The 19,862-nt window shown below is 40.3% G+C and overlaps 1 protein-coding gene across 2 annotated transcripts in view; it reads left to right on the plus strand.

Annotated features, from left to right (window-relative positions):
- The window catches only part of LOC149312702 (gamma-aminobutyric acid receptor subunit beta-1-like), a 117,138-nt gene that overhangs the window by 19,358 nt on the left and 77,918 nt on the right, over positions 1-19,862 (plus strand). Inside the window, exon 1 of one of the 2 annotated variants that reach the window (XM_089526963.1) lies at positions 16,516-16,578. The exons of the other annotated variant lie outside the window; for it this stretch is intronic. The gene's annotated coding sequence lies outside the window, so the exon portion shown is untranslated. Of the gene's footprint in view, positions 1-16,515; positions 16,579-19,862 lie in introns of those variants that run through there. 2 annotated transcript variants of the gene reach the window in all.

Genomic DNA, 19,862 nt, shown 5'->3' on the forward strand with positions numbered 1-19,862 from the left:
AAAAGGTGGTGTATTTTCAAAAGAATCTCAGCCATTTAGAGTCTTTTCCCCTGATTCTCCTTCGTCAAGTTTATATTTAGCTCATCATATGCCACTGTATTGAATCCAAAGGGAAAGATTATTGGAACTAACCTAAAGACAGGTAACTAGTGTTACCCACTGTTTCAATAGATTTTGTTCCTGCCCGATCATGTTTTGAACATATTTCATTAAATATGTAAAAGCATAGAAAGATTATCAATAGCCTCCCCTAGTTCATTCTGAACATTTAAATAATTATTTCATCATTGTGTAATGACTGGCCTCTTGCTGGTGTCTTGTTGCTATTGTTATATGCCTTCAATGACTCTTATGATGATCCTATCAAAGGATTTTCTTGGCAAGATTTATTTGGAGGTTGTTTGCCCTTGCCTTCCTCTGAGGCTGAGAGTGTGTGACTGGCCAAAGGTCACTCAGTGAGTTTTCAAGGCTGAGTGGGGATTTAAACCCTAGTCTACCAGATACCTAGACAACACTCAAACCACTGCACCATGCTGTCACAGAACCAAAAATAGATGGTGGTCATTTGGTGTGTTATGCTTTCATAAATTCCCTTACTAGTCAGTTGAAGGTTATGGGACTAGAGTTATGTATCAGTTGAAGTTTATCTGAAAGGAGTTATGCATGTGGTGCCACTGAGCATAATTTAACATGAAATGTTATGCATTGAACATTGTATGTTCTTGCAGATTTGGTCATGCAGTGTTGTAGTTCTATAATGAGATGAAATAGCATAAGGCATAACTCTAAGCATGTGAAGTTATGCTGCATCTCCTTATCATAAGATCTCAGGCAATATGTGGGCTAGATAATGCTACTGTTAAGTGGATTTGTAGTTGGTTGACAGAACAAACCCAAAGGGTGCTCACCAAGACTCCTGTTCATCCTGGAGACTAGCAGTGTGCCACAGGGTTCTGATTTGGGCCCAGTGTTTTTCAACATCTTTATTAGTGATTTGGATGATGGAATAGAGGGCATGCTTATCAAATTTGCAGGTGACACTAAACTAGGAGAGGTAGTTAATACACCAGAGGACAGGATCAGAATTCAAAATGACATTAACAGGTTAGAGAGTTGGGCCAAAATGAGTTTCAACAGGGAGAAATGTAAGGTGCTACACTTAGGCAGAAAAAAAATGAAAGGCTCAGATATGGAATGGATGACACCTGGCTTGACAATAATAGATGCAAAAGGGATCTGAGAGTCTTAGGCTGCATCCACACAGCAGAAATAATCCATGTAGACACCACTTTAACTGCCATGGCTCAATGCTATGGAATTCTGGGATTTGTAGTTTTGTGAGCTACTTAGCCTACTCTGGCATCACAACAAGCTACAACATCTAGAATTCCATACCGTTGAGCCATAGCAAGTAAAGTGGTGTGAAACTGGATTATTTCTGCCGTATAAATGTAACCTTAGTAGAACACAAGCTGAACCAAAAAGCCAATATTATCTTAGGCTGCATCCATAAGAGAGTAAGGCCTAGACTGAGGGAAGTAATAGTACCACTCTATTCTCTTTTCATCAGACCTCACCTAGAATACCATGTCAGGTTCTGAGCATCACAATACAAAAAGGATGTTGCGAAACTGGAGTGTGTCCAGAGGAGGGTGACCAAATTTGTGAAAGCTCTAGAATTGATGACCTATGAGGAGCGACTTAAGGAGCTGGGTATTTTAGCCTGGGAAAGAAAAGGTTAAGAGGTGATATGAAAGCCATGTTTCAATATTTGAAGGGTTGTCATGTTGAGGATGGGGCAAGCTTGTTTACTGCTGCTCCAGAGTAATGGATTCAAGCTACAGGAAAAGAGATTCCACCTAAACATTAGGAAGAACTTCCTAATGGTAAGAGCTGTTTAACCATGGGATATGCTGCCTAAGTGTGTGGTGAAGTCTATTTCTTTGAAGGTTTTTAATAAGAGGCTGGATAGGCATCTGCTGGGAGTGCTTTGATTGTGTATTCCTGCATGGCAGAAGGTTGGACATCTCAACCATTGGCATCTTAACCACTAAGCAACTGTGTCCTTTTGGATGTCCCTTGTAGTCTCTTCCATGATACTATGATTCTATGTGTTAGTGGGACTACCTACTGTCCAGATGTTACTATTATCATCAACCATTTTGTAAATTGCCAGTATTAATAAAGAAATTACCACTGTCAGCACTTTTTGCATTGTAGAAATTTGCTCTAGCCTCACTGTCATTATCTGACCCAAACCATGTGTATTTTATATATACTTTAAACTCTAAACTTTATTTTATGTCTCAGGAAGCAACAGTTTGCCAGGAAAGAAAGAAAACAGTTTCGCCAGAAATTTGAACTGATTCCTTACAGAGGTGGCAAAGAACAGCCAAGAAATTGAACCTAGAAAAATTATTTGGGGGACCAGAATCTTACAAGCTGCAATGTTAGTAAGCTGTGCTGTTTGGGGAATTGTGGGAGTTGTAGTCCCAAAATGGTATTTCCGTGCTGGGCACAATAGACAGTAGGTTGCCAATTCTAAAGGTAAAAGTTTCCTTTGACATGAATGTCCAGTCATAACCGACTGTAGGGGACGGTGCTCATCTCTGTTACTAAGCCGAAGAGCCAGCATTGTACAAAGACAACTCATACAACTTGGTGGTTATGTGGCCAGCATGACTGCATGGAATGTTGTTACCTTCCCACCTCCTTGCATTTGCATGCTTTGAACTGCTAGGCTGGCAGAAGCTGGGACTTGTGATGGGAGCTCACCTCATAATGCAGTACTTGGGCCTCGAACTGCCAACCTTCCAATCTTATGATCATCAGCATTGGCATCTCAACCACTAAGCCATTGTGTCCTTTTAATACAAGAGTTTAAAAAAGAAAGAAAGGATTGCACATGTGTTCTTTCATTGCAATGGTTTCAAATCAAATTGGTATGGGACTAACAACAGTTGTTGTGGTTGTAGACCAAAATCCAAAATTGGCTTAGTAAGGTATTTCAAATGCTCCCACAGTTCTGTTAATACCCAAAGGCAACTGGAAAACATAGACACTAAATCCAATCAAAACTAAAATCAATGATGCAAGTAATTTTATAATATTCTGTGTTCAGGAAAATTTTGGTTCCTCACATGTTTGCTCCCCACCCCAGATGGCCTTCACCTCACTGCCATTGTAGCAGAATGTAGTTATCTAAGAGTGCCAATGTGTATTTTATATGTACCATAACCGCTAGATTATATTTCATGGCTAGATGAGAGACAGCATTTCATCTAGGCCAATGCCATGCAAGGATTCATTCAGCAGGTCCGGCAATGCTTTTGACACTGCACTCCAAGAAGAATTATACTAGCAGGGAGACAATGAGGATATTAAGTATAGTGACTTTTATTGTTCAATTCACAGATTGCTGTTTTCTCCTGGAGCTCTTTCATAAAGTATGGTTTCATTATTAGAAGTAAAAAGAAGGCAACAAAGAAATTAATTCAATAAAAAGGCAAATAAAATACCTGTTTCCTTTAAGTTTGGTTCTTATAACATTTATGACATAAATATTATAATTCATATTTATGGACACTGCATGATTGTGATGACCAAAGGTGAACGCCAAATCCTGTTTCAGGAGCCTCACAGGCCCGTTCCCTCACAGAGACATTTCTAATATGCTGAAGAGTAGGACAGTGAGTAATGATGTGCCCAACCCTCTCCCAGTTGTGAGGCATGTTGTAATAGATAGCTGGAACAGGATCCTGACAGGACATTAAAAGGATCTCTACAGCTGTCTGTCTCAGCACACCTCACAACTGGGAGCAGGTTGGACATGTCATTACTCACTACCCTGTTCTCCAGCACCTCAGAAATGGCTGGGTTGGGGGTTACCAAACTTCAAAGTTAGGATTTTGTAGGGTAGTACCAAGAGATGTCATAGCTATGTCTCCCAATGTAGGTTCTCTGCATTGTTTTGAAAGAACAAGACCTTATAATTTTCAAGAGGTCAGTAATTATTACACTAGCATAGCCATGTGTCATATTTCAGAAACGACAATCTGATGTATGAAAGGTTGTTCAGTTCAAGTCTGGATTAATGCTAAAGAACCACAGGGGGAGACAGCCTTCAATCTGTCAGCCTCTACAGGTTGGGATGGTTACTGAATTGCAATACAGTTAGTTAGTTGAATTTAGTGATTGAATTACAATACAGCCTTCTAGTTATTGAATTACAATTCCCACCATTCCTCACCATTGGCTGTGTTAGCTAGGACTGCTAGTAGTTGCAGTCCAACAACATCTAGATAACTTGTCCAATTCCCACCCTTGTCTTAGTGCTCAGACATCAGGCTGAACAGACCCATAGTTCACCTGACCAAAGGTTTCTCCACCAAATTGCAATGGTTTGTGTGTGTGTGTGTGTGTATCTATATCTTCAAGTAGTTGCCAACTTATGGCAACCCTAAGGCAACTCTTTCATGGAGAGATTTGTTCAGAGCAGGTTTGCCTTTGCTTTCCTCTGAGGGTAAGAGGGTGTGACTTGCCCAAGATCACCCAGTGGGTTTCCACGGCTGAGTGGGGATTTGAACCTTGGTCTCCAGAGTTCTAGTCCATTGCTCAAACCATTACGGCAGACATATAAATAAACTTGTAGTCTTCATACCTATTCAGCCAATCACCACTCCCCTCTCTTCCTTTCAAAATATAGGGCCCAAGGTAGATAACAATAAAATGAATAAAACAAATGCAAGTTGCAGATTAATTAAAACATCAAATAACATTAAAAGCAGCTAAACACATGTTGCCATTTTCATCTCCATGTTGCTGAAAGACAATCACCCTACCAAGGACAGCTCAAGCCACTGAAACATAGGGCCCGAAAAAACAGGTCAAAATAAAGCTGCTTCGGGTCACTTTGGAGGTATGATATTTAAATGACACACGCATCTTAAGAGGCCAGAAGCTGCGCCAAAGCTGCGCTGCAGTACTTAGCATGGAGTGTGGCTTTGACGCAGCTTCCGGCCTCTTAGGATGCATGCAGCATTTAAACAGCATAACTCCAAAGCAGCTTTATTTTGGCCTGTCTGTTTGGGCCCATACTTCACAGTTTGCTGTTTGAAGAAACTCCACCCTGAAAATTAATGCTATAGATATCAGACTTTTGTTGGGTGTCCTACAAGGTGTGCAGTTCTGACTGACAAAGTACACAGATCCACAACAACTGGCCCCCAAATGCAATGGCATTAAAGCCATGTCAAAACCTGTCAAAATGTGATCTGGCAATAGGTGAGAAAATATTATGCTGTTACTAGGCAATAGCTGAGGTCGATTATGGTTGTTTTCATTTGCACATGTCTGGCAATGTTGGCAAGTGTGAAGTGGAGTCCTGTGTGATAGGATATTGATGGATATTCAACAGGTGACCTGACAGAAAGACTGCAAACTTGTCAGAATTGAATTTTCCTGTCCAGCTCCTAGAAGTGGAGAATGTAGGTACAGCTCCTATCATGGAAGAAAGCCAGTTGGAAAACTAGGCTGGGTGGGGATGGGGAGGTAGCAAAATTATCATTGTGGGTATGAGGGCAAAAGTGAAAATTTTCTGTAATTTTCCCATATTTATTTAATCAAACAGTCCCCATTAGCAATGCTGGTGAGGCAACCCAACAAGGCTGTTCTCAGAAGCTCCAGCACACAATATTCCTTCACACTGACAGCTATTTACCCTGGCTTTACCTTGTGAGTGATTCCAAAGTAGCACAAACCTGCTGCCTGATCATTAGACTTTGCTCGGTGGGACTGCTGACTGACACGCTGTGATATAGCAATAGGCAACTGTGAAGTTTGCTTCAGTTGCTTCAGCTGTCCTTGGTAGGGTGTTTACAAGTGAGCACATCAGCAACACGGAGATGAAAAGGAACTGTCACTCGGTGCTTAGCAAAATCACAGCTTGGCTTGCAAGAAAGAAAAAGAAATCATCTTTCTTGGCATCATACAGCAATAGCAATAAAGAATCTCATTTGTTCAAAGGTAGATGGACAAGGAGAAAATCCAAATACATGAGGAATGCATAAAGGCTGGGGGTTGAGGGCTATATAGGCCTGCCAAAGGCATGTGAAGCATCTTATCTTGTTGTACCTGCTCTGTACTTTCTCCCCTTTTTGTATAGGCACTCAAAGATAATCTTGGCCATGCATGTGGCCCATGGGTTCCACTCTCCTCACACCTAAAATATACTAGACTAGGACTCGGTACATACGGGCCCTTTGTGATGCCCTCGTCACGTGCTAGGGTTGGCTAGAGGTGGAGCGCCTACACGTCCCACAACCCTAGCATGTGACGAGGGCGTAACAATTTTCTTTGTTATGTAAGTGCCGTGCAGTGTCCGTACAGCACTGCACAATGCTTACATAACTAATGCGCCAGTGGTGCACTCAATATGCCGCCACTGCGGCTTTAAAAGAACCCACTTTGCACGGGTTCTTTTTCCGCCGGCAGGAAGCCATGCGGTTTGGCGACTGAGGCTTCCCTCCAGCAGAAAAACAGGCACTGGGAGCCCACCCTTTTTGGGCGGTCTGGCCTGCGCCCCAAAAACCAAAAGATTGAGGCAAATAGCCTTGATGTTACATAACAGAAAAGTAGAAAATAAAGTTTAAAATTTTGTAATGCTTTTGGACAAATGTTTAATTTACTAAGAAATGTTTAGTTACCATTCCAGGGGTTGACAATCTGGTGCTCTCTAGGAGTCTGGATTATAGTCCTTATCATCTTCTACTGTCCTGACTAGTATTATGGGAGTGGTGGTCCAAAGCATCTGGAGTTATGGGCCAGATCATACAGTCATGCTGGCTGCATGTAATTGTGAATAATAATATGGAAAACAGCCCTTTGCTCCAAATCCAGGAGGTATGCTGATGTATATACTCTGAGATATATTCCAGGAGGAGGACACAATTGAGAGTTCCCCATCATTACTCAAATACAAGGGGGCACCTGAAGGTGTTCTGGCTGCCTTCACATATGTGGTGAAGAAGGACCAGCTTTATGCCAAGAGTGGAAGCTGCTCAGTGGATAGGCAATGGAGCTGTGACCACTAACATACATGGCCCTGATGTTGTACGTCTGGGGAGGAAATGGAAATGGGGAAGCACTTTGCATCACAGCAACAATCACTTGTCCACTCAGGGAGATGCATTCTGCCAGTGTGTTTATTGAATTTAGACCTATGGCTTGGGCTGTATGTATAGTGAAATACACAGCATATGTATAATAAAATAAGAACATCATATCCCCAATGCTATTCAACATTTAAATGATCACATCTCAAGTTTTACAACCAACAGGGAATCTCTCAGTCCCATGACCCTCACAGAAATATTTTGGGAGGGCACAAGAGAAGGCCTTCTTGGTGACTGCTCCCATTTCTATGAGAGGCTGGGTGGTGCTCTACTTTTTCCAGTAAGCAAAGATCTTTTATTCAAATTAGCTTTGAGTTAGTTATTTATTAGCTGTGCAGAAGAGGGTTTGAACTGAGGGTATTGCATATTTTTCTCCATTCCTCTTATGTCTTTAAATGTTTCGAAACCCTGCTTTTACTCTATGTTTGATTTCATTGTGTTCATGATTTAATTGTTCCCTGAAATTATAAGTGATTAGTCATAGCTCAATTTCATTTTAACTTCTGTAGTACAGTAAGCTGTCTCAGGTCCTGTAATGGGAGAAAAGGGGGATAAAAACTAATTGGGGATGGGAGTTTCTGAGCCCTGGACCTGGCTTGGTAAAGGAATCTGCTGCTGTCCATGTTTCAAGAAGGGCTGATAGCTGAACTCTGCAGAAGCATGAATAACTAGGAAGATTAGCTAGACACTGTCGAGTTGTTTTTCTTTATTTTCATTTGGGCAGCAGATGTATTCTGTTTTTCTTACTCTAAGATGGCTCCCAGTGAAGTAACGTCTTGGCTTTTTTAAACATCACAGTTCCTTGTAACACCCAGCAACAGCTTTGCATCAGATGTCTTTTCTTTTATTTGAATGAACTAAAATCACCTTTTTGTGTGTGACTGTGTCTTGAGAGGAAGGCCTGTGTCCACATGCTTAAGACTTAAAGGTCAACTGCCAAGGGGAGCTACATTCTGGTGGACTGCAGCTCAGTTGAACACCTGGGGTGTGTAATATCTCATGCCAGAGAAGGAGAAAAGAGTTTGAGGGTAGGGCTCCCATTGCTGCCCTCTGCGTACTAGGGGTTTTTGGGCTCTCACATCATGTATTATCAGTGCAGAGTGAGAGATCATTCTTGACAGCTAGGAAGTTCACCACCTGCTGCGATTGCAATAGGGATGTAATTCTTCACTGATTTGCTTCTCAAAGGAAGCAGTGAACAATTTTTTTTCTACATGCTGCTACAGACTCTTTGAAAACTGCCCAGTTTTCAAGGGCTATTCACAGCTTCAGACGTATTCTGTGCAAGATCCATGTGTGATTTATTTTGCACAGAAAAGAGCATTTTGTGCAGAAAATAATATTATAATAAATAATAATAAATAATTAAGGATGCCATGCAGGAAATGCTGTAGGTGGGGAATTTTTCTGTGTAAAAATTGTATGTGATGTTTTTACCCATAAACAGTGTATTCTGTGCAGGAAACAAGATCAGTGCAGAAATACTTTTTACTGCGCAGAAAATGCTGTGCAAAAATACTGTGAATTTTGCACAGAATACTGTACATATCAAACAGTAAAGATTCTCATCAGTCCGTGATTCTCTTCATCAGGTTTTTCTGAAACTTGAGAAACATGTTTTTCAATCATTTTTCAAATATTTTTTTCCATCTAAAACTTCAAGCACACTTATGTGTGAACAAATGGAAATGCAGGCTTACCCAATTATCCCAATATATATGTATCACATTTCTGTACTGACCAATAGCCAAGGCAATCTTAATATCATCCTCCAACAGCTGTAGGAAGAAAGGAGACAATACTATATATTGTAAGAGACAGGATGATAGATGATCTGGACTTGTTCCCAGTACAATTTGTGTCTGTCAGGTTTCAGCAAGTTGTTTTTGTCCCATCAGAATCATTCAAGTTTTTACTTTGCCTGATACAATTTCCCTTCTACAATTCTATTATACCATGATTCAATAAAATATAGCAGGATTATATAGGCTGTAATCCCTACAGACACTTTCCTGGAAATAGGTCCCATTTGAACCCATTTGGGTTGACATTCGAGTAGACAGTTTTGTATAGTTTTGACTAGGACTAAAAACTGGGAAATGTAGGTTCAAATACTCATTAAACCATGAAACCAAGCAGTCATTCTCTACTTTTCAGTCTGGTCCAGATCATCAATTTGTTGTTTTGAGAATAAAGTGAGGATGTAGAGAAACTAGGTACACCACCCTTTGCTCACTAGAGGATAGGAAAGTGTAGACACAAATATTCTTTAATAATATGTCATCTTAAAAGATTGGCTAGAAAGTATGGCTATTCTAACACTGCATAAATGAAGTGAGTGGGTCATTGGAGATCACCTATTATTACTTGTATTTAGTAATTATCGCTGGTATCATGATCAATATTTATAAGTTTGTAAACTGGACCTAGGCATTATAAGCTTTGTGATTCCTGTTTATGGCCATTAATGACAAAACACGAACCCAAAACCTCATCTCTTAAGCCAATCAGTGTCCCAGCCAAAGGGTTTCCAAGCAGCTGCATTGGGGAATTATGACTGCTCTCCTAGTTGTGAGGCATATTGAGATGGGTAGTTGGACAGACCCCTTGGGATTATCTCACAGTTGCTTTTCTCAACACATCTCATGATTCGCATAGTGCTGCAATCTTCATTTAATAGTGTTTCAATGACTTGGAAAGCCATTGCTTGGAGCACTGCCTGGCCTAAGAGGTGGGTTTTGGGAGGTAACATCAGTTAAGTATCTACAGTGATGGAGTTCCATTTGAACAACATTTCTCTCTCACTTTTCTTCCAAATACCCCTAGGTAGCATATATGGTTGCCTTCCCATTTGTTGTTATGTTGTGTACTTTCAAGTCATTTCCAATGTATGGCAACTCTAAGGTGAGCCTATCATGGGCCCAGTACAGATAGGCCCTGAATGACGCCCTTGTCACGTGCTAGGGTTGCCTCGGGATGGAGTACCCACACGCCCCGCAACCCTAGCACATGATGATGGCGGGGCCGCCATGATAACGTCACACACATGCTGCATCCAAACAGTGCAGTGCGTGCGAGACGTCTCCGTGCCCCCCCAGGCTGTTTACGGCGTCCCGGCATGGCATGGGAAGGCGCTCTGAAACGGAGCTCCTTTTGGGGGCCACCTCATTCCCGCAGCAACTAAACACCTGCTGGGGTGTCCTGGGGCATGAAGCCCCAAGGACACCCCTTTTCGGGACCACAGAGAAGCGGCATTTTGCCACTTCTCCATGGTCCTGAAAAGCACCAGACTGGGGCCTCTGGACTGCCAGTGAGGCTGCCCTGGCCCAATATATGGTGCAAAGGGGCGGTCTGTACCTAAGGGGCAGTCTGTACCACGCCATGGAATTTTCTTGGCAAGATTTGTTCAGAGGAGGTTTGCCATTGCCTTTCCGTGAGGCTGAAAGCATGTGACTTGCCTAAGGTCACCCAGTAAGTTTCAAGGCTACTCTGGGAATTGAACCCTGGCCTCCAGAGTTGTAGCCCAATACTCAAACCACTATGCCACCCACTAGCACCATTTTATTCTTACAGCAACCAAGATGTAAAGCAGATTAGCCTGAGAGCAAGCTATATAACTGAGTGAAGATTTGAACTTTGCTCTTCCAAGTCCTGGTCCTATTTTCTAACAGATAGCTTGAAAATATGGAGATATAAATAATATGGTTACGTGTAACAAGTTACTATCTTAGATAATAAAGAAAGGAAGAAATTGTTTAAAAGGTAACATAATGAGTGGGAACCATGTTGCTTTTTGTGATGTAAAGTAAAGGTTTGGATTTTTTCATTTTTTAAAAAAAATTTTTACATTTAAGGGCATTTTGGTATTTTTAGGGGCACTTTGGATTGCATTTTTCAAGTTTTATGCCATTCTCTTCACTATCCCAAGCTTTTCCTTAAAGTGTCAAAATGTGTGTGTGTTTCAAATATAATGAAAAATAATGAAATGCAATTAGTAACATGAGTTACTTTTTTTTACATTGGAATGAATCACAGGAACAAATTGCTTCTGAAACACCCTAATGAGGGAGAGGTTTCTTTTTTAACAAACAGTAACTTTTCAAGTAATGCTATTACATTCTAAGGAGGCAAGAAGTTCATACTGGGATGAATTTTGAAATGGAAGCATCCAACCTGAAACCTCATGCTTTCACGGCATATAATATAGTTGCTCTTTGGTTTTTAAGCCGTATTTTCAATCTGTAAGATAATCAGCTTTGCTCATTGCTGGTCAATTATTGCTCATTACAGTAGTCAATTGTTTTTCATTTTGATTCATATGCATGCCTCTGTTTGTCAGCTTCCTACATACCAGGTGTTCATGGAGGGAGAGGGATAATAGGTTGCGGAAAGGGTGAGAAAGATGAGCAAGTGGTTTCCAGGTGCCTGCCCTCATTAGCTTACAGGGGAGTGAGCTGGAACACCTACCTGGCAAATGTGGAGGATAAAAAATCTGGCAGCACATAAGGAAAAGGCTCAGCATGAATTTTAGTTATGACTTTTGCAAGGATGGTTTGCCTCCTGTGAGACATTTTGAATGACATTCAGTCGTTTTATTTGGCAGGGGGGGGGGACAGATGATGACATTTTAAAATGGCAGTCGATGTGGAGAAGACTAATGGTAAATAAGCTTGAAGCTCAATGAGCAATACAAGGATGTAGTGACAGACTAATAGCAGCGCTTAATCGTCTTTCTTTAAAAGATCCTCGTTTTGCATGTTCTCTGACCATAAAAAAGAAAAGGATCTCCAGTAAATCCCAGTTGCTTACATGGGTATCTGCACTGAAATCTAAGCATCAAGGGTTTGGGGTTTTGTGTGTGTGTGTGTGTTCCCTACAACATCAGACAAAGGTTGTCATTAATGAGAAGAGTAAAGGAGTTAATGTCACAAGGGGAAAGAGAAAAACTGAGTCTGTGTTGTGATATTCCATTTACAGTATTGCTGAAGAAATTCAATAACAACAGCAATGTTTCCTTGACCAATGTTTCCTTCATGAAATCAGTCTTCTGTTGCACCTGCCCTCCCTCACATAGTATTTCAAGACTTTTTGCACAAGTACTCTATGAGCAAAAGCATGTCTATAGTACATAAAATAATACTCTAATTTTTTTTGCACAGAAAACTATGCGTTTTCAGAAAATATTGGTTTTTTCTGCACAAAAAATTTGCTTTTTGAGCAATTTTTTATCTACAATAAAGTTGTGAAATATAAGAAATCATCAAAAACGGGCAAACTCTTGTTAATCTCACCAAATAAGGGGAAACTTCAGTAGTGTTGTCTTCTTGCCTGGAAGAATGAAATAAGTACAAAAATGACATTTCTGTTCTAGTCTGTCACCAAAGATTTTCTGCAGTAATTTGACTTATTGAAAATAATGATGGTATCTGTTGATACAGTCATGCTCTGTCCCATTTTTTCCCATTATTATTATTATTATTATTATTATTCCAAAATCAGTGTGAATATCTGACAGTATGTCATCCTGTTTCAAAATGGAGTAAATTTGGGGAAAGAGTCAAAAATCACATTGATCTCTAGCTATCCTTAGGTAAAATTTAATGGTCCTTGTGTCTCCTTTGGTCATGCGCTCACTCATATGGGAGATCTGAACATTCATTTACTTGTCACATATCACAGAAGACTCTAGTTTGTCTTTTTAGCAACTATATCACAAAGTCTGGTATCAGAAAAATACTTAGATATAGTATCTGAATTAATGGATTAGGGGTTCCAGTCATGGGTGTTAAGCTATGTTTGGCCTTGTCATTCACAGGTTATGCAGGTATGGTTTAGCTTATTCTTTTATCATATTATTCTGCCTGAAGACTGCAGAGCTAATAACAGACACTGTGATTCTGCCCCTTTCCTCTTCCTTGGAAAAAGCACCCCTGAGAACTGGAAGTCTAGTGAGAATAATTTGTACACAACCCCCACATTATCCCTTGGTTTCCCTTACCATACTTTCTCCTTCACATGATCCCACTTCTTCTGATTACATCCCACTCTTCTATCAGCAGTATTTGAGGGGTCTGTAGGATAAAACCTTGTAATAACCTTAGAATGATTCTCAGGGCTAAACTACATCCTACCATGAATACAGAATATTTAACTACATTAGTGCTTTCTTTCTTCCTCAAATATAAATGTAGAAATTTGATCCAACGCTAGTAGGGGGCGGGGGAGATATTTTATTAAACTTTTTGGTCTAAATCCAATTATTCCTAACTAAATTCAGCTAGAGTAGATCCATGACTCACTTGTTAAATGAGCAGTCAACACTTCTATAAATCCCATTGGTTCAGTGGTTATTCTTTCATTGGACCTAGCAATTGGATTTGGGTCTTTGCTCCCCACCAAGGTTCCAATCTAGAGCAAGTTCTCTGAATTCACTTAAGAGATAAAGCTTTATTTTGTTCAATGGGAGGAATTTTTACTCTGCAAGTTGCAGCTGGGCCACTCAATATGGTTTGGTACAGCAGTGGGAGCAGTGGATTAAACCTAGATTGGGCTCCATGTGCCAACTTTTATTGACAAAAAGGAAACTCTGACATAGTTGCATGCTTCACATTAATAGTAATGTGCAGTTTGGATTCTGGCTTCCCATGAAGATGACTATTTGTGTACTATGAGCTGGAAGCAATGAAAGAATACTCTTTAGTGGTGGTTATGGGACTACCTCTTTGAGGATCTTTGCATAGCACTTACAATAATAATCTTCATATGCTCAGCAAGCCTTTTTTCAATTTCCGCCAAGCCTTTTTAATAATTTTTAACACTTGATAAATACAGATGTATAGCTAGATAGACAGATAAACAGATAGACAGACAGAAAGACAGACAGACTGAGCTTTTATTTACTGTTTTATCAGCTGTTTATTGTCATATTATTACTTAAATATTTAAGTTTAATAAATTTAAATATGGTATGGCTATTAGTATTGCGAATATGAACAAAATATAGACCAGAATAATATTCCAAAGACAAAAAGGAAATGGTGATTTTAGAGAAGAAAATTTTGATCACCTTTTTGTCTTAATTATATTGGAGCCCATGTGACTCCAATCAAGATTCTTAGAAGTGCATAGTTTTATGGATGTAGACTCTTTACTGCCACGAGGCAGGTATGTCTGGTGTTTTTTTTACAGTGTTTCATTAATATTGAATGCCATAACTGAGCAGTCTAAGAGGATCATGATCAGTTTCAGCTGATGTTAACAGAACAGCTGAAGATACTGGATTACAGAGTTCTCTGTATCACATTATCTGTCTCAAAAGGTGTGGCGGAAAATAGTTGGGAGCAAAGAGATCTGAGAAAGTTTTTGATCTATTAGCTAGAGCAGGATTCTCTATATCTTGCTTATTCTCCCATGTCATAGGGCTCTTACACCATATTGGCCTGAAAAGCAACTAACTTTATCCATTCCTCTTGGCCGCAGCTGTGTGTGATAACACCCAGTTTTGACTTTTCAATCCCATGTCTGTCCTGGCAGGATGACTGAGTGCGATAATCTCCTAAAACAGAGACTGCATCTGCACTGCAGAAATAATGCGGTTTCACACCACTTTAACTGTCATGGAATTCTCAAATTTGTAGAATTGTAAGATATGTAGTCTTTTTGGACAGAGTGCTCTGGCACCACAACAAATTACAAATCCCAGAATTCCACAGCATTGAGCCATGGCAGTTAAAGTGGCATCAAATGGCATTAGTCTCAGTTCAGCTCAGTCTTGTCAATCTGCCCTTTCTCAGCTACTAAATAGCACAGGGTGGGGGAACATGCCAGCATCAGCAAGGTAGATTGCATGTACAGTGAGTTCTAATCTTCTGTCATTACTCACCCAAAAAAGCAAGTCAAGTCAGAAGTCTGTGATGTAACCTCCTGTTATTCCAGGATATGCACTTTTTTGGATATGCACTACCCTGGAATAATTTGCAGGTATCCAGTACTACCTTGTGCAGCCACCTACCCATTTGTTGGAGCTTGTAGGAACTAGGATAAACATCCATGGCCTGTCAGTGGCCAGGGAGCAAGTGGCTCTTGGACAGTATCAGGGTGAAGTTCAGCAGCCGGGGGGGAAGAAAAGCCATTGACCACCTCAATCTCCAAGGAGTATACTCATTGGCTCGTTCCCTGCTTTCCTTTTACTGGCAGACAAATACATATTTTTCAATCAAATGTTTCATATATAATTATCATCAGGGAGGCTTTTATAGGGCATATGTGCTCCTTTTATGTTTTTAATTTTTGTAAATTATATGTGATTTTATACACTTTTAGCAAGATGATTTTAATTATTTTTAATTTTTTGTTGTAAAGCTTTTTAAAACTGTTTTATCTGTGAGCTGTCTTGGATCCCTTTCCAGGGGAAAAGTGGCATATAAATTACTTAATTAAATAAATATACTGGAGATCTGGTGGGGGAGCAATGGGTGTTTTGTGACTACAGTTGGATGGTTCCTGGGAGCCCCATGGGCTCTGGACACTGATTGAACATAGGGGTGCAGTCCAGAGGCATTGAGATACAGTGTGCAATTCAAGACAGCAGAATTGTGAGTGAAAATGTACTGGAGATTCATGTTCCACTGTTGGATTTCAGCCTGTCATTGCTGGGCCTGCTCAGTGCCTCACTGTGTTGTTGTGGATGAAGGGTGTCACCATTATGTGGTTTATTTTGTAAATACCTTTTTGTGTATATTTCTGTCAACCTAATTTGTCCTCTGATGCTACCTTGTACATTGGTAGTAATGGTTTGACTGCACAAGGATTGGCACTTGGAGGAGTAATATGTACAAGTTAGACCTACTGCTGTGGTTCAGAATTGTTTCCTAGCCAAACTAGGCCTGTCTTCTATTCTAGCCCCAACAGTCAACATTCTCAGATCACTGAGCAAACAGGGTTTTTTTAAATTTAAAATTTTTACCCTGAAAGGGTTTTTTCCTTTTTAAAAACTTGAATGTTACTTCAGGAAAAGATGGGATTCCCTTACACTTCCTGATCACTTTCTTCCTGCTCATGGATTTTGACTACACAAACAATAACATTCATGATTTGATTGCTGGAAATACATTTGGGCTAACCCAGCTGATATTATTTGGCTCAGTTTTCATCAACATGTAATCCACAGGAAATATGACACTTTCCAGGGTTCCTTGTAACAGTGGTCCTCAACCTTTTGTTTTCCAGATGTTTTGGACTAGAAGTCCTATGCAATATGGCCAGGGCCGAGGAATTCTAGATGTTTAAGTCTAAAACATCTGGAAGGCCAAAGGTTCAAAATCACTGCTCTAGAATGTGGAACCCTTTCATCCATGTAAATTCCATCGCTAGCAATTATGAACATTTTGCTAGAAAGCATAGATTGGTGAGTACCCCCCCCCCCCAGGCAAGCATTTTCTTATTGCATGACAAAAGGATGGCACATTATGTCTTTCCAAGGGCCTTGACTTATTGTACATTTCACACTTCCTTATGCACATCAATAAAGCAACAATAAATCTGTCTTTCTGTTTAGGATCTTTCCCGAAATACAATTAAAATAGGCACTGTGAACTTTGCAAAGACAGTTTGCAATATGCAGTGAGGCATGGGGAGAGAAATCTGGCAGTGACCTTTGGGAATGTTTCCTCTTGCTGCAAAATATGTTACTTCCTAGGGTAGAGCTTGTGTCACCCAATATAAGATCAAATGAATTAATCATTATTTAATTGTTATAATAAGCACTCAAGAAGCATTACCAGCATGATCACTTAAACAGAGGGCACATATTCCTCCTACTGACATGCTTATAAGAATCCCAGTTTTGAACTATGTTGGTTGTTTTAATTTATTTACTGGTGTTAGCCAATTTGGTGGAGGAAAATATTCTGGGGAAAAACAGGACAAAATATAATAGATATATACCATAATTGATATATAGATAACATAAACACATTCAGACCCATAATCTTTAAAGCCTTTAAAATCTCTCAAGCATCCCAGGTACTTGTCTTTCCTATACATCATCTTGAGAATCAGCTAAAGAGATCACCAGTGAACTCTAAGGCTATATAGAAACATTTTTAACAGTTGTCCCTGAGTGTAGTAGTGAATCACCATGGAGAAACTATGTAACAGGAAGCATTAAGAGGCATTGAAGACCAGGTTAGTTGAGCTAGAAGAGGACTAAATGACTAGAGACCCAGCTGGTCCTTTCATTGGACCACCACTGTCCCAAAACATAGTGATATCTGATGTGAAGAACAGGACACCTTCCACATTCATTCTATGGTTCTTTTCATCTGAACTGGCAGTTGACTCTTCAACACTGGTCATGAAGTCAGGAAGCTAAGTTGGAGCATGTAGAGTAAGGTTTGAAACCATGTTTGCCATTTCTGAACATATGTCACCTGCCTAATGGTAAGGCCGCATCTGAGCCAGAGGTTCTGGCTGAGGTTCAGCAGTGCTACTTGTTGTTGTTGTTCTTAACTACGCTCAAGTAGACCTCAATCCATAGTGACCCTATGGATCAGACCTCTCCAAGACTTCCTGCCCTCCACTGCTCTGCCCAGGTCCTGCAGGCTCAGGTCTGTAACCTCTTTTATTGAGTTCAGCCATTGGACATGTGGTCTTCCTCTCTTTCTACTTCTCTCTCCTTGCATCATTTTCTTTTCTAGTGATTAATGCCTTCTCATGGTGTGGCCAAAGTACAACAGCCTCAGTTTAGTAATCCCAGCTTCCAGGGAGAATTTGGGCTTGATCTGTTCTAGAATTCATTTGTTTGCCCTCTTGGCCAGCCACAGTATCCTCAATTCTCCAACACCACATCTCAAATAAATTGGTTTTCTTTCTATCGGTTTCATTCACAATCTGGTTGTCACATCTGTATATGGTGATGGAGAATACAGTGACTTGGACAATCCTCATTTTAGTGTTCAGAGTCATATCTTTACACTTTAGGATTTTGTCCAATTCTTTCATAGCTGCCATTCTCATTCTTAGTATTTTTCTAATTTCCTTCGTCTCATCCTCACTCCCTCTGTCTCTGAATCTAACCTGCTTTGCACATGACATTTTCTGCATGTAAGTTGAATAGACAGCATGATAATATGCAGCCTTGTCTGACCCCATTGCCATTTGGGAATTATTGCATTTCTTCATATTCAATTCTGATGGCAGTCTCTTGCCTTGAGTAGAAATTACAAATCAAGATAATCAGATGCAATGGAACTCCCATTTCTTTAAGAGCATGCCATAGCTTTATGTGGTCTATGCAGTCACAGGCTTTGGTGTAGTTGATGAATTCCTTGGTGTGCTCCATTATCCAACATATGTTTGCAATGTGAATGCTTTCCTTTCCTGAATCCAGATTGCACCTTTGGGAACAGTGCTGCTAGAAGACTGTAAATGTCTGCCTATATACTTCTGATAAGCTTCCACTGACAGTAGTTGCATACAATCTCAATGAGAGCAAGAAAAAGTTTAATATGAATCCTTTCCATTCTGCTGATTTTTTTTTGTCTAAGAACTTGCTCTTTTTTAAAAAAAATTGTCCTTAATGGCTATAGATTCCTTTAAAATATTGAAAAAGAGACGTTGTGGGATTTCCTTGTTCAGAGGAAAGACTTAAAAATAAATAAAGTTCATTGAAAAATGTGCCTCATGATATTCAACTGCCTCTGTGATGACATTAAAAATATTCTAAGCATCTGCTCTATGAGCCTGTTAATCACTGTTTGGATTTGTTTTAAAATATTCCATGCATGCACAGTGGTAAATGAACATTACTTACTAATGAAGTATGCATTCCACCCAAAACTTTCCTTGAATTAGCCTCATTTAATTGCTAGTTTTGCTACTGCTGTGTGTGTGTTGTGTGTTGTTTGCCTTCATTTCCAACTTACGGCGACCCTACAGCCACCCTGCCATGGGGGTTTTGTGGCAAAGTTTCTTCAGAGGGATATGCCATGGCCATCCTGTGAGGCTAAGAAAGAGTGAAGGGCACTGATGAAGCCCAACCAATACAGTTGAAGAACTTCACCACAGAAAAGCAAAGGCAGTGGAACACCAGCAAGAGATAACAAAGCTTGGCAGAAGCAGAGAGGTGGGCAGAGGGCCAGAGCATTTGTCTTCAGATGCTACTTACTTCTTAAATCAGGTTGACAAGTATAGATAATCAGCCAGCTAATTCTTTTAAAAGATAACTAATTCCATTATTATAATTATCTTTAACAGACCACTTGCTTCAGGTGAGGGTACTTTATTTTAAGCAGCCCAACTGATGATATTACAGCATAAGGAAAAAGGGGAGTGGCAAGAAGACACTCTACCAGCAAGCCAAGTGGTGAGATCTCCCTGACAACTCTCTAACCCTTCTAAAGGCATGTGGTGATCTAGACTGGTGTTGAAATGTCCATGTTAGGCCACATACTTTCCCACCACATTGCTTCCACAATTGCTGTCTTGGGGGCTCGACAGACCACCCTGAAAGGCCGGGCTGGAGGCACCCATTTTTGCTGCGGAGAGACGCTACAGCAGCCAAACCACACGGCCTCCCTCCGCACCAAAAAGTACCTGCTAAAAGTGGGTTCTTTTGGGGGCATGTGGAAAAATCAGACACCTAGTTAAAAGGAGAGGAGGATTGCAGCAAGAGGTAAGAAACAAGTTTCA

The sequence above is a fragment of the Sceloporus occidentalis genome, unplaced genomic scaffold (genome assembly GCF_023333645.1).
Source record: "Sceloporus occidentalis isolate IW3139 unplaced genomic scaffold, rSceOcc1.0.p SCAF_5, whole genome shotgun sequence".
Taxonomy (NCBI): Eukaryota; Metazoa; Chordata; class Lepidosauria; order Squamata; family Phrynosomatidae; genus Sceloporus; species Sceloporus occidentalis.